This window comes from Solenopsis invicta, chromosome 10 (genome assembly GCF_016802725.1).
Source record: "Solenopsis invicta isolate M01_SB chromosome 10, UNIL_Sinv_3.0, whole genome shotgun sequence".
In the NCBI taxonomy this organism is placed as follows: Eukaryota; Metazoa; Arthropoda; class Insecta; order Hymenoptera; family Formicidae; genus Solenopsis; species Solenopsis invicta.
Genome location: NC_052673.1, coordinates 2,674,468 through 2,689,219, shown reverse-complemented (window position 1 = coordinate 2,689,219; position 14,752 = coordinate 2,674,468).

The following is a 14,752-nucleotide window of genomic DNA, read 5'->3' as shown; positions in this document are numbered from 1 at the left end:
GTACATTTTCTGTTGTTGCAGAACAGTTACAGATCTCTCCGATCCATCAATGGCAAGTCATGCACAAAATGCCACAGAAAAATTTACCTTTATATGGCTAGTGGAACACAAAGAAGCAGTAAAATTGCCCTGCACAAATTGGATCTGTTCGGGAGATGACAAATGCCTTTGTTTTCGTCAAATTACACGAAACTGTGAAATTCGGAAGAGAGTGACTGTTCATTCGAATTTAAGAGTGACAGTTAACTTGGGTGGCGTAACATTTCCTTTGACAAAATACGTGAAGATTGGATGCATCAAAGAGTTAATAAATTTTCTAAAAGATGTTAACAACCTAACTTTATAAGGGATATAGAGATTATCGTGCATTTATTTACTATGTTTTTAAATTTACATTATATTGTAAAGTAAAATTGTAAATCGTTTGAAATCATTGTTGCTTAATTAAAATGAGAAGCGACTGTAATTCTGAAAACAACACCTAGTACATTTATGTAATGTATTGCATTTGTATATTTTATGCGCATATTGAATAAAAAGGCAAAATAAAAAGCGACACAAGTTAAATACAAGGAAAAATATTTTTTATTAATGTTACGTCCTGCGGAGTAACGATTCTTTCCTTCGCAACCAGCGGATATTCTAATTAACGGGCGAGCGACGGTGATCTCATCCCGATCCCAAGAATTCGGTGACTCTCACGGCAATAACCGGATGTCACGAATTAAGTAGTTATAAATTCATCAATTGAGGAGATCTGAGGTGACACCGTTGCTCGATACCGGAAACACCCAAGATAGTAAAATCAGGGAGCTGGAAGACGCACGTGTGCACCCCTTTGAGTTCTGACGCCCGACACCCGAAGAGCAACAAATCAAAGAATTTTTTGACATTTAATGCTTCTGAGAGTTCAATTGTCAAACCTGCCGCTTTCTCGGATAACAATTACCGAGGAATATAAAAAAGTCGTAAAAGTAAATATTGCACGTGGGTGCATTAATGAATAAAGTGGTGCACACGGCCCTCGATGGGACAAAGGGACTCATAGATGAAAAATAGTATAAATAGGTGCGTCTTCTAGCGGTGCGCGCAGTTCGTAGTTCACAGTTCACAGTACACAGTTCGCTTCACGCACTTCACAGTTCACTTCAGACCGTACAGGTTCAGCCTAGTCTCGTCTTCATCCGTATCGCAGTTCCGTGGCATCTTGGAACCTCGGGCACCTCGGCATGCCCGAGTTCTGCGACTCTCGGATCCGCGGCCTTTAAACTCATACGCGGCGCAAGTCTCGGTCGAGAGAAAAAGTGTCAGTTCAAACGTCCCCGGCTTGGGATCAGCGGACCATTGTCCATTGGACCCGGAACACCTCCGACCGGACCTACTACCTCTCGCCGAGTGCGGCCCAGTTTGAACCCCTGCGGCTCCGAGAGAATAGCATTCACCTGCATCGACACTCACGCTACAATCTGCAAGCAGTAAGTCCCGAATCAACCGTTTGTTTCGTTCTCGTTCTTCGAACACCCTTTCTCTCTCTAGTGCGAAAGATTTTGAACATAATACATTTATTAAGGTTATTACTCTTTCCTTCCCATGCTCCTCTCCATACTCTCTCTCTCGTTACCTTTAAATTCGTTTCTTTCTTGGGATTAACTCGTAAGAGTTAATCCGAAAGAATCTCTTTATCTTTAAATTCTTTTTTTTCTTGGGATTAACTCGTAAGAGTTAATCCGAAAGAATCTCTTTATTTTTAATTCTTCTCTTTCTTGGGATTAACTCGTAAGAGTTAATCCGAAAGAATCTCTTTATCTTTAAATTCTTCTCTTTCTTGGGATTAACTCGTAAGAATTCTCGTTTCCTTCTCTCCCCTTAGATTCTGTCGAACCCTTTTTCTTTACTTCCGATCTTTTCCCTCGGTTTCACTCGAACTCCACTCGAGTTAACCCGAGAGATTGTCTAAATTTTAACTTTTCGCCAAACAGAGAGAAACGGAGTATTTTCTTTTATTTTAGTGAATAAAGTCCCCAAAATTCATAAAAACCGGTCACGAGCAGCCGCGAAGCGCCGCCAAAATCACCGCAATCGCCGAATCCGCCGCCTCGAAGTCATTGAGGAGGAAATCCGCCGGATCGCCGCCCAAGTCAATCGACTTTGCCCCCCTGTCTCGTACTCGCCGGTCGCACCGGAAGAAGAGTGACTTCCCCCGTTCGCATTTTTCCCTCACTCCCCCATAGATAATTTTCTCCCCGCCGACTCCCCAGTAGATAGTTTTTATCGCGCCGACTCCCCCTTAGATAATTCTCCGCGCCCCGACTCCCCCGTAGAAAATCTTCGCGCTGACTCCCCCGTAGACAATTTTCTTCACGCCGACTCCCCCGATTCTCAAATAACCTATAGAATTTTCCCGGACTCTCCCGTTTCCCTCTCTTCTCAGGGATCTCCGATCCCTGAAATTCACAATTTAGAGGAAGACCAACCTCCTGCGGATTTTTCAAACGTAGGGCCCCACGAGGAGAAGGAGCAACCTTGCTCCACCCCTCCGATCCTCGGATCGCATGATCTCGAGGATCGTTCTCCTAGCCCCGCGCTTAGTATAGAGATCGTAGAGGAGCTACCTCCACCTCCCCCACGTTGTTATTTTGCTCCTAGTCCTCTTCAGTCGCTAGAGTTAATTCTCTCAATGTTTCCGATCTCTTCTGCCCCACTCCCTCCTGGCGCGTTCTTTATCGGCCCCGAAGAATTTGACCTCGAAGCGGTCCGTGTCTTCCTTTCTCGGTCTCCCCCCGATGCACCAGTCCCCGTGTATCTCCCCCATATATATCCAAAATATTATTTGATTCCCAAATTAATATTTTTAAATCACTTCCGCCCCAATACCGCCGTATTAAATGAAGTCCCAATATAGGCACACATACACACTTGCGAATACTCTGTTCGTTACATTAATATAGAATATTATAAATGTAAATATATATATATATATATATATATATATATATATATATATATATATATATATATATATATATATATATATATATAAAATTATATATAGGTATATATAAATTTGTATAATCGTAATTGTTAACCTCGAGCTTTGTATCACGAGTCTGCGGATTTTTCGTTTTTTTTTTAATTATTATTATTACTAAATTGCGCTCCCTAACAGTTCTAAATTGTAATAAATTACTTTTATATAAAATTAATTTTTTTTTATATATTTTTATCTTTCATATTTTCTTTCGATAAATCAATGATTGATTATAAGGAACTTGATTAATTTCTTCACCTCACTCATCATCCCTCGCTCTATTAAGCCAAGCACTAGGTCCGATCCCGAGGTAAAGCAATTAAATTTGCTGCCTCAAAACAGGACCGAGGGACGCGGAACACCCTGAATGTTTGTCATTGGGCCCCCCGCTGTGGACCCATTGACCCATATATTTTGGGTTGTCGACGCAGCCTGCCTGTGCCTCGTGGGCACATTCTCAAGTTGTTACGTTCCTCCTTTCTCCCTCCATGTCTTACCTATCGTACTTCAACTCTGGACGTAATATTAACAATCAACATTTTTTCTGTTTTTTCGATTGTTTCTGACTTCTATGTTGGCTTATTGGCTTTGTGTTTTCTAGTGAGAGGAGTACTTTTCGTTTCCGCGTTTCAGAATCTGCTTTTGTATATGTCAATTTAGCCACTTTTTTCCTTTCTCCAGTTTACAGATTCTCTGTATTTGTGTTTTTATTTGTTTGCTTGCAAATAAATTGCATACGGGTTGTTAAGAAGAACCGTAATACTGCATGAGTTAACTTTTTTTTGTGCTTTGGACATCCAACAAATGGTAGTGGTGAGATACTTTCGATAGCCTTAGTAACTTCAAACAAAGTTTCCGCATTCAAAGTGTGAAGATTCAACGTGCCCAAAGTAGCCTTTTCAAGGATTCACGATACTAGCGCTACAGAGGGGTTTATAAGAGATCCTCTTGATCGTAATGCAATGAGTTTGTAACTCGCTGGAATATCTTCGGAGGATGGTAATTGCATGCTTTGTATGCAGTTTTCACACACTGCAGTTACACGATCAATCTGAAATTTTGCGAATCTTGCTGCTTTTCGAGCGATATACCCAGCCACATATGTCAAGACAAACTTAGATGTACTGCAACTACAGTAGTCGTATTCTTGTAATATAGAAACTGCTTCAGGCAGAATATTCATATTATTTCCTTTATTGAGTGTCGTGTCTAGTTGAGCATTCCACTGTGCTTTTCTGTCATTTGCATCGGAAAGGTCTTTGATGTTAATTAAGACATTTAATATCTCTTCTCCGGAGATATTGCTTCCTTTTGGTGGCTTTACTTAATGAGTACGTTGATACAAGCCTATACGTTTGTATGAACAGAGAAAAATCTGGGTGATCGTTACACCCACAGCAGCTTCGCATCATTCCGAAGAAGCGCTACAAAAGCAGTCAATGGCAATACAATAATGACATAATTCAAAGGGAACATTCAGAATAACAGCAAAAGTCAATATGCAATTTAGTACCTCTAAAGCCTGACCTAAAATATGCTTTTTGCTTCCTATTACTTGCTTTTTGCCTCTTGCTTTCTTGTCTCTTCGCGCACTGCTTTACCGACAATCGTGTTTTTTGTCACGTGTTTCTTGTCTTTTCTGAAACCTGATCTACAATGTGTTCTTTACGTTTTGTCTTGTCCTTTTTGCTTTTTGTTTTGTGCTTTCTGCTTTTTGTTTCCTTGCTTTGTGTATTTTTGTCACACGAAGCCGAGAGACATCGTCATGCACAAAAGGCAAGGATTTTTCTGCACAAAATTGGCAAACAATTCGCCAAAAGCTTCGTTTACTTGTATCTCAGCTTTATTTTCTTTATCAGACATATTTTTTATCAGACTATGTTCGATTCACCACGATACCGTGGTCGTATTTAACCTAACCAACATGTTTCTTTGGCTTTGTTGTCCGAGATAAAATTTGACGAACTTCAGAAAAGACAAGAAACACGTGACAAAAAACACGATTGTCGGTAAAACAGTGCGCGAAGAGACAAGAAAGCAAGAGGCAAAAAGCAAGAAATAGGAAGCAAAAAGCATATTGTAGATCAGGCTTGAAGTTCGTCAAATTTTATCTCGGACAACAAAGACAAAGAAACATATTGGTTAGGTTAAATACGACGACGGTATCGTGGCGAATCGAACATAGCCTGATAAAAAATATGTCTGATAAAGAAAATGAAGCTGAGATACAAGTAAACAAAGATTTTGGCGAATTGTTTGCCAATTTTGTGCAGAAAAATACTTGCCTTTTGTGCATGACAATGTCTCTCGGCTTCATGTGATACAAAAAGCAAGGAAACAAAAAGCAAAAAGGACAAGACAAAACGCAAAGAGCACATTGTAAAAACTGCTACATTCGGATAATAAACTAAAACGATAAAAATTTTTCAACGACTCACCAGACAAACAGGTCGAATTGTTCTGGTACCTTCTCTTTTTCAATGGATACGTCCCCAGTGAATTCTTTATTGCTTCTTTCTATTGAGTTGCTTACTGCTACCAGAGAGAAACTTTTTTGGGGGGGGGGCGGAGGGGAAATGGGTTACCGCATACCTCAGGCCCCGGGGGAGGCCTGATGGTTATGTGGGGCTCTCCCCCGCCGACGACGTGTCGGCGGGGGCCTACCCACTAAAACCCCTTCGGGTGTCCTGCCTTGGTCCTTACGGGGGGAGCTCGGGAACACGTGCAGCATACTTCCGGAGCCCCCCCTCCCCCCCGGATCCGGTCGGCCTGCGGCCGACTCAACTCGCCAGAGGCGTCTTCATAGTAGGCACCCCTGGCAGGGCTTAAGGTCTAGTCTGCCTTAGGTCGGGGGGGTAGGGACACCCCCCCCCCCCCCTTTTGACCTGGTGTTTGGTGGTATTACCCGAGAATCCGGCTCCCGCCGGAGAGCCCTGGGTTTTTTCTGAAATCAAATTTTCTGAAGTATTCATTGCTTGTAAATTACATTATATGTTGTACATTGTGATTACAAAAAACAATTTTCAAGTTTTAGACGTTTACAGCTTTAGTCGTTTATACAATGTTACAAAATTGAATAGAGTTTCTTAATAAAGACAATCATTTAATTAGTATTAACATTTACTTACAGAAGTTCAATAGTAGCTTTTGAAGTTCCAACGTCGCTCTTTTTGTTTGGACTAATTTCGTTCTCCGAAAACGCTTTTCTGGTGTCTTAGGTGCCAGCTTCTTTTAATAATAGTCGTAATTGATCTCCATTTCCATAGTTTGACCCCTGGATTTTTTTTTGTATTTTGTTGGCGTTTTCTCCGAGGATGTTGTCATTATTTTTTTCAGTCTTTTCAATGGTCGTCTGGATATTTTGTTCTTTCTGTAGTATTCTTTCTTCTTTCTCCATATTTATTCGATTTTAATGAACTACAAAATACGCACTGATTTATTATTGTTACTGCATGATTTAAAAAATTGGAAATTATTAATTTTAAAAAAGTCTCAGTTTGACATTGAATAAAGCACTACTATTGTCCATTTGTACAAACTTTGCATGAATGAATAATTTGTGAATAATATAAAATTTTATTTGAATTTTGTTTTGTACTTTTAACCCTTTTGAAAATTAGGTCAAGTCAGTAGTCGGTATAATTTAATTTTTTTTATTTATATTGTTCGATGTTACGGCAATATCACAGGTGTAATTAATATTACACATATCCATTCATTTTCAACAGTGTGTTCTTCTTCACCTTTAGCGCTTTATTTTGGCATCTTGTATATTTTACTTTTTACATCGTTCAAATTTATTGCCTCGAGTGTAGTACATAAATTGGAACACTGGTAAATTAGATGTAATACCAACGTCGTATACGTGAACCTGCTTTTGGAATTTTTTGACGAGAAAGCACGTATTTCCTTCTATTTGTACTATGTTTTTTATAATGCAAATTTCTGCATTATTCAGAATACAACAATTGTCAGAAAAGGAAGTAGAAGATGTTATATTCCCAACTTGTAATTTCCGAAATTGTCGACAATGACGGCATATGATGTACAAGTGGTCCCTCTGCATGAATTTTAGATCTACGAATTTTGATTGTGTTATTGATCGGAGGCGGAATGAAGTCACTTAATTCACATATCCTCATATAGAATTGTTGAAGAGCCAAGTGTGGTTTTCGTATATATTTTCGAAATTGTGGCATGTTATTCTCATAACAAAAGGCACTGTATGATTCCAACGGGCCCAATCGCTTAACATCGTCAACTGTATGCAAAAAACCATGCACATTGTAAGAGATAAATTATTCTTCGTATAGTTCCTCGCACAACTTAACGTAGCTCTTCAGTGCTGCTTGGAAATAAATATACATTTCATCGGAGACATTTTCGAAATTGAGCAGACGTATCACACAATGTAACATAATAAAATGTTTATAATAATCTGTGTATACAACATTTTGCAATACAGCAGAAGCAGTATACAGTAAGATTTGCCTGAATTCAATGCCTTTAAAATGTTGAAGCATTGAGCATTTATTTGAACGGCAATTAAATTCCGTAGGACAGTATACTTGAAGTTGCGTCATTCTTGAATCAAGAATATCTAGTTTTCTTTTATTTAATTTTTGACGTCCATACCTTCCACAGTGAGTGTGTAGAACTTTTTTTACGTTTTAAATATATTTGAGGTGCAAAGGCTCAAATGGAACTTGCGTCAGTAGTCCAATCAGTGGCTCTAAAGGACTTTGGCCTTTATGATGGTCTTTGTCCATCATATCCCGATACTTTTGATCAGTTCTTAATACATGATTAATTCCTGAAAAAATCATCGTTCCTCGAAAAAATATTTCTTTGCTACGGCAACCTTCTACTTTACATTTTGAGCACGCGTTTAACGACATGTGCATAATGATTTAAAGCATGCTCTTGTCGGTGTATTGGCAATAAAACAACGAAATTTTAATGGCAGCCGTCGATCGTTTATGAGAACACCACTTTCCTCTTGAATTTCAATAATTTCTTGAACAAACTGTTCAAAAAATTTGAATGTATTAGATGGTTTTCTTGTTCCTCTGAAGACAACCGCTATCACAGGCCTTTTATCCGGACAATTATAAATTCTGTATTGAATGAACCAAAATTAAGCAGTACCATTGTTGTAAATTTAAACGCCATCGGTATTGAAATCGATTTCTATCTTTTGTGGTATCATATCTTTAGGAAGACTTTCTAATTTTTTTTTAAGGGTATAATTTAAACCCAAATGAAGGTATTCACCAATTTGTTTAATGCGCCTTGTAGCATTAACAGTAGGCGTTTGTAGTAATGTTCTTGTGTCGTTGGGTAGGCATTTTAGGTTAAAAGAAAACTCTCGTAATGTTTTGAGCAATATATTTCCTTGTTTATGATTTAAATTTGCTGATAAGAAGGCATTTGTCAGTGCCATGTTCTTTAACTCATCATGGTTTTGTATATTATCATTTTCATCTCCTGAAGAGTTTGACATATCGTTATCGGCAGCTCTTCATAATTCTTCTTCATCTTCAGCGGAAGTGCCTATCTTTTACCCCTTCACCCATGACAGAAATTTCTTCGTTGCCATCAGTGAATATATCATTATTTTGAATATTGTTATTAGAAACAGATGGATCAGGATGCTGTTTCAAAATTTCCATTGGTTCATTCCCTGAAGCATCAGACGATGTAGAGATCGAATCATCCAAATAAAATGCTGCGGATTCGCAGTTTCTTACGTGTGTTTGTAAAGCAGATAACCGCCTTCTTTTGCCTTGCACTGAGTTGGAGAAATTGCTTAAATTTCGTAGACATTCCTTCACAAATGCCGTCTGTAATTAATAAGGATGACCATAAAAATAATTGTAAAGATATGCAAAAATTAATTATATTCATAACGAAATAATTAACTACTAATAATACAGGTATCGGATAGTTATAGTTCAAACAAATTCTATTAACAATTATACAGTTGAGCTAAAATAATGAATTAGATAACATAATTCATAAACGCTTGTGATGTAGAGGGATGTTCTCAGATTTTAATAATACACTCACAGTCAGTAGCAAAATTAAAGATAACTAAATTTTTGCAGAAAAATAATCAATCTTAAACTATTGCAATTTAAAAAAAAAAAATTATACAACAATCTTCATGGAGTCATTTAAAAGAGCAAAAACTTCATCCTACTTTCAGTTCCATAACATGATCATTCAGTTCCATTACCACGAAGATGCTTTTACACTGAGAAATTTAACAAAGATTTAAACCTCAAAAATTTTTCGAAATTGAACGACTCTACAGAGTTATAAAAATGTTTTTGCGAATCAATTTAGAATTAATTTGAAGATTAAAGTTTGCCCTTTAAAATGATTTCTTAAAAATTAGTCTAAAATTTTTTCTTTGTCTTATTATATTTTGAAAAATTTTTTCTAAATATATTAATTGTGCCGCTGGCATTAGCGTAATCTAAGATACACCACGAAGAGGTTGCACAGTCGGACTTGTACTTCGTGTGTGTGTGTGTGTGTGTGTGTGTGTGTATGCGTGCGTGCGTGCGTGCGTGCGTGCGTGCGTGCGTGCGGGCGGGCGGGCGGGCGGGCGTGCGTGCGTGCGTGCGTGCGTGCGTGCGGGCGGGCGTGCGTGCGTGCGTGCGGCGTGCGTGCGTGCGGGCGTGTGTGTGTGTGTGTGTGTGTGTGTGTGTGTGTGTGTGCGCAATTGTAGCCTTGGAAAGGACTGATTAAAAGCACTTTAAATTTATAACAGGTGTTCAAAATGTAAGCTTGCCATTTGAATGCAAACATTGGCTCTGTGGATGAGACTTTATTGTGTAAGCTGAAGCATTTCTGGAAGAATCGAAGAAGAGCCAAGAAGAAGCATTCGTTCCATTTCTAATGAATTAAATGTGCCACGCTCGACAGTCCATCGCGTTTTAAGAAGTAAACATTATGCATCCGTACTTATGCATCCATACCATTTTACATCAGTACAACATCTTCGAGAAGGCGATGCAGAACGACGTCTGGAATTTTGTCGATGGCTAATACTCCAGAACAATAGAGACAACAGATTTTGTACCAAAATTTTATTTTTCGACGAGTCATTATTCACTAGAGAAGGATTGTTTAATGCATATAATACGCATTACTAGGCAGAAAAAAATTCCTTTGTAATTAGAGATAAAATCTTCCAAGTTTGATGAAAATTAAATATGGGCCGGAATTATAGAAAATGAAATAATTGGACCACATATTCTTCCGAATAGAATAAGAGGTGATAATTATGCCGATATTTTACGGTACGATTTACCAGAACTGTTGGCGGATTTGCCATTGAATATATGTCAAAGTATGTGGTTTCAACATGATCGAGCACCTCCTCACTACAGTATGCGTGTGAGACGTTATTTAGATCGACAATTTCCAAATTCTTGGATTGGTAGAGGTGGACCAGTCGCATGGCCAGCAAGATCCCCTGATCTAAATTCACTGGATTATTTTTAAGGAGTTATTTAAAAAGTTATATTTATTAAAATCCTATAGAGACATTAGAAGAGTTACAAGAAAAGCTTCATTGTGCAATAAGAAGCATTACACTAGAAATGCTTCAGCTTACACAACAAAGTCTCATCCACAGAGCCAATGCTTGCATTCAAATGGCAAGCTTACATTTTGAACATCTGTTATAAATTTAAGATGCTTTTAATCAGTCCTTTTCAAGGTTACAATTGCACACACGCACGCACGCGCGCACACACACACACACACACACGTATATACATGTGTGCGCGCGCGCGTGTCTGTGTGTGTGTATGTACGTATGTACGTACGTACATACATACATACATACATACAACAAGAGAACTTGTTAAAGAAAATACTAAATACGAGGTGTGTTCAAAAAGTATCGCGAATTTTGAATTTTCGCGGGTTACGTATATTCGAATTTCGATCTTTTTGTGGCGTTATGTTGGTACTCATGTCTCTCACTTATGCCGACAAGCTCGGCCATTTTGAATGTTCACTTAATTGTTGACAGCTGCTTTGCTTGCACGTGTTTTGGATCGTCTTCGATTTTTACCTATTCAAAAAAATGGATCAAAGAACCTGTATCAAATTTTGTGTGAAAAACGAAATTAAGTGCGCGGATGCATTCCGAATGTTGACTGTGGCATACGGAGAAGCTACCTTGGACCGAAGCAATGTTTATCGGTGGTACAAAATGTTCTCAGAAGGCCGAGAAGATGTGAACGACGAAGAGCGTGCCGGACGCCCGAGCACTTCAACAACAGACGAAAAAATTAATGAAGTGGAGAAAATGGTATTGGCCAATCGTCGAATCACCGTTAGAGAAGTTGCTGAGGACCTAAACATATCGATTGGCTCGTGCCATTCGATTTTTATCAATGATTTGGGCATGAGACGGGTCGCCGCGAAATTCGTACCAAACGCCCCTGCTCACACATCGTTTCTTGTGCGCGACTTTTTGGCCAAAAACAACACACTAATGATGCCGCAGCCACCGTATTCCCCAGATCTGGCCCCCTGTGACTTTTTCTTGTTCCCTAAACTGAAGAGGCCCATGAAAGGACGACGTTACGCTACGCTTGACGAGATAAAGACGGCATCGAAGGAGGAGCTGAACAAGATAAAAAAAAATGATTTTTTGAAGTGCTTCGAAGATTGGAAAAACCGTTGGCACAAGTGTATAATATCTCATGGGGATTACTTTGAAGGGGACAAAATAGATATTCATGAATAAATAAATAATTTTTGAAAAAACACAAAATTCGCGATACTTTTTGAACACACCTCGTATATACTATCAATGCATTCTTGATAAAATATTACAATTAATAAACAAAACAAAACAAAAGTTAAGGATTTTATAAATAAATTAAATTAGAGAAAAGTGAGCTCAAGAGCCACGCAGGATGACAGGTGCAAATAAATAACAAATAACTCCAATGTCAAACGTTTCGACTTTTAATGACGGTCTTCCTCAGTGATAATACAAGTCTATAAAACAACAATCGCATTAATTAAGATATGAATTTATCACAATAAACAAATAAAGAACAAAAATAAGAAATGAAAACAAGTTACCGAATAGATATAGAGTGTGCAAAACCGCGGTGTACATGTTACTACAACGTCTTAGAATGATAATATTATGAAAGACCTCACAGAGTGTGTGCCGAGACAAGAGTTTTGTGAAACCACATAGATTGGTTGTTAACAAATAAATAAAAAAATAAGAGAAAGATATTAAAATGATGACTTTAAAACTTGTGGTAAACAATCATAAAAATTAAATAATTAAAAAAGGAGAATAAACAGAAAATCAATAAAAAAATTAAATAAATAAAAAAAAATAAAAATGGAAGCTGTATAAGTTATTAGATATAAAATTGTAAAAAAACGCCTTATAAATTAATGTAAATTCAAAAAAGGTGATAAAAAGAAAATAAGCTAAAGCGAAAATTATATACAAAATACCTCTAAGCACCAAAACTCGTGTCGCAGCCTTGAGATGGAATGTTACATCTCGGTGAGAATAGATAAAGAATAATAAGGACCGAAACGAGATAGCCTCGGTGGCCCGAACGAAAGGAATAGGGAGGAGGGATAATGAACCTAAGAAGGAGGAATACGCTCGAGGATAGGAAGATACGCATCCGAGAGAAGTTTCGTGTCGCTTTGTTTATTGAGTCCGTGCATTTGATTTTTGATGTGTAGCATCTCAGATATAGATCTTTTGATATAAGATGGTTTCTTGTCTAAAATTTCTACGTTCTCCCAATCGAATTCGTGATTTTCTCCGATGCGGTGTAGTGAAATAACTGAAGGAGAACTGGCCTTCCTAATGTCTGCTTTATGTTCGCTAACTCTTGTTTTTAATTGGCATTTCGTCTGTCCCACGTAAGAAGAATCGCAGTCTTTACAGTTAATTTTATAAACTACGTCATTACAAGAAAGACGCTCTGTATAGTCTTTGCCAGTAGTTATAAATTTGTTCAGTTTGGAAGGGATTGTGAACGCAACACTGCAGTCAAACTTACATAAGAAAGACGAAAATTTTTCTGATACAGACTCAATGTAAGGGATCGTAAAAAATCTTCTCACACGTTTATCATCAATGCAGGTGTCATCTTTATAAAAAAGGTGTTTGAGTCTGAAATTTATCATGGAGAAGATAAAATTTAAAGAATAGTTATTTTCCAATAAAATATTAACTAAAATAATGAAGTTTTTACGGTGGAATTGAGGATGTGATAATAACAGTAATTTGTCAATCATACTAAAAATAACACTCTTTTTACGACACAGGGAATGGTGTGAAAAAAAAGTTAAGTATCTTCCTGAGAAAGTTGGTTTGCGGTATTGATCGAAAATAATTCTATTATTCACATTTATAAGCATAACATCAAGAAAACTGATTTTCCCCTCGATCTTTCTCTCCATGGTGAATTGTAAACGGTCATGCATGGAATTAAACGTGTCAAGGATGCCCGATAGCGAGTTAGTCGGGGCTGCTAATATAAGGTCATCTTCATATCTGCAGTGAAGGTAGATGAAAAGAAAGAAGTTTTAACGCCTTGCACTCCAAATCCTGCATGACCAAATCCGCCAAGATAGGAAACAACGGTGATCCCATCGGCAGATCCCACCCAGTTCTCCTTCAGTTATTTCGCTACACCGCATCGGAGAAAATCACGAATTCGTTTGGGAGAATGTGGAAATTTTAGACAAGGAACCATCTTATATCAAAAGATCTATATCTGAGATGCTACACATCAAAAATCAAATGCACGGACTCAATAAACAAAGCGACACGAAACTTCTCTCGGATGCGTATCTTCCTATCCTCGAGCGTATTCCCCCTTCTTAGGTTCATTATCCCTCCTCCTTTTATTCCTTTCGTTCGGCCCACCGAGGCTATCTCGTTTCGGTCCTTATTATTCTTTATCTATTCTCACCGAGATGTAACATCCCATCTCAAGGCTGCGACACGAGTTTTGGTGCTTAGAGGTATTTTGTATATAATTTTCGCTTTGGCTTATTTTTTATTTACCTCCCTTTTTGAATTTACATTAATTTATAAGGCGTTTTTTTACAATTTTATATCTTTTTTTTTTTTTTTTTTTTTTACGATGAGGGAAATGCTCATGACATGACAGGTTGGCTAGACCTGACAGTGTTGGACTCGAGTCAGGACGGTGCTAACCCGGCCACGTAGTTTCAGCGGCCAGGTTCGCCCTAACCCGCCTACCAACTAAAAACCTCACCGAGCCACCTCGCCCCAGATCGAAGGAAGGCCCCGGCCAGCAATACGCTATTTCATCAGTAGCCTTCCCCCGGGGGTCGGAGCGTGAGCCCCCCGACGCGCCAGTTCGTCAGGTTGGAAGAGGACGTGCCAGAGCGGCGGCCGAGATACGTCAGCCGCCGCCTTGTCCACCCCGGGGTAGCGCCGTGAAAAACACCGCACGCCCCCCCACGCTCCTTTAGGGCAGGAGGCGAGCACCGAATTTACCGTTCCGCGCCAACCCCCTACCCAAGGTCCAGTGGTCCCGAAGGGACCGAACGGGCCTACCTCCTATCCTCGCGTGGCCGGCACGCCGGATGAGCGGAGACCCCTACTCATCGGGCGGCCCAACAGCCAGGGTCCTCGTCTCCTGGGCATCCCTGAGCGCAGGGGCAGCCGGAAACGAG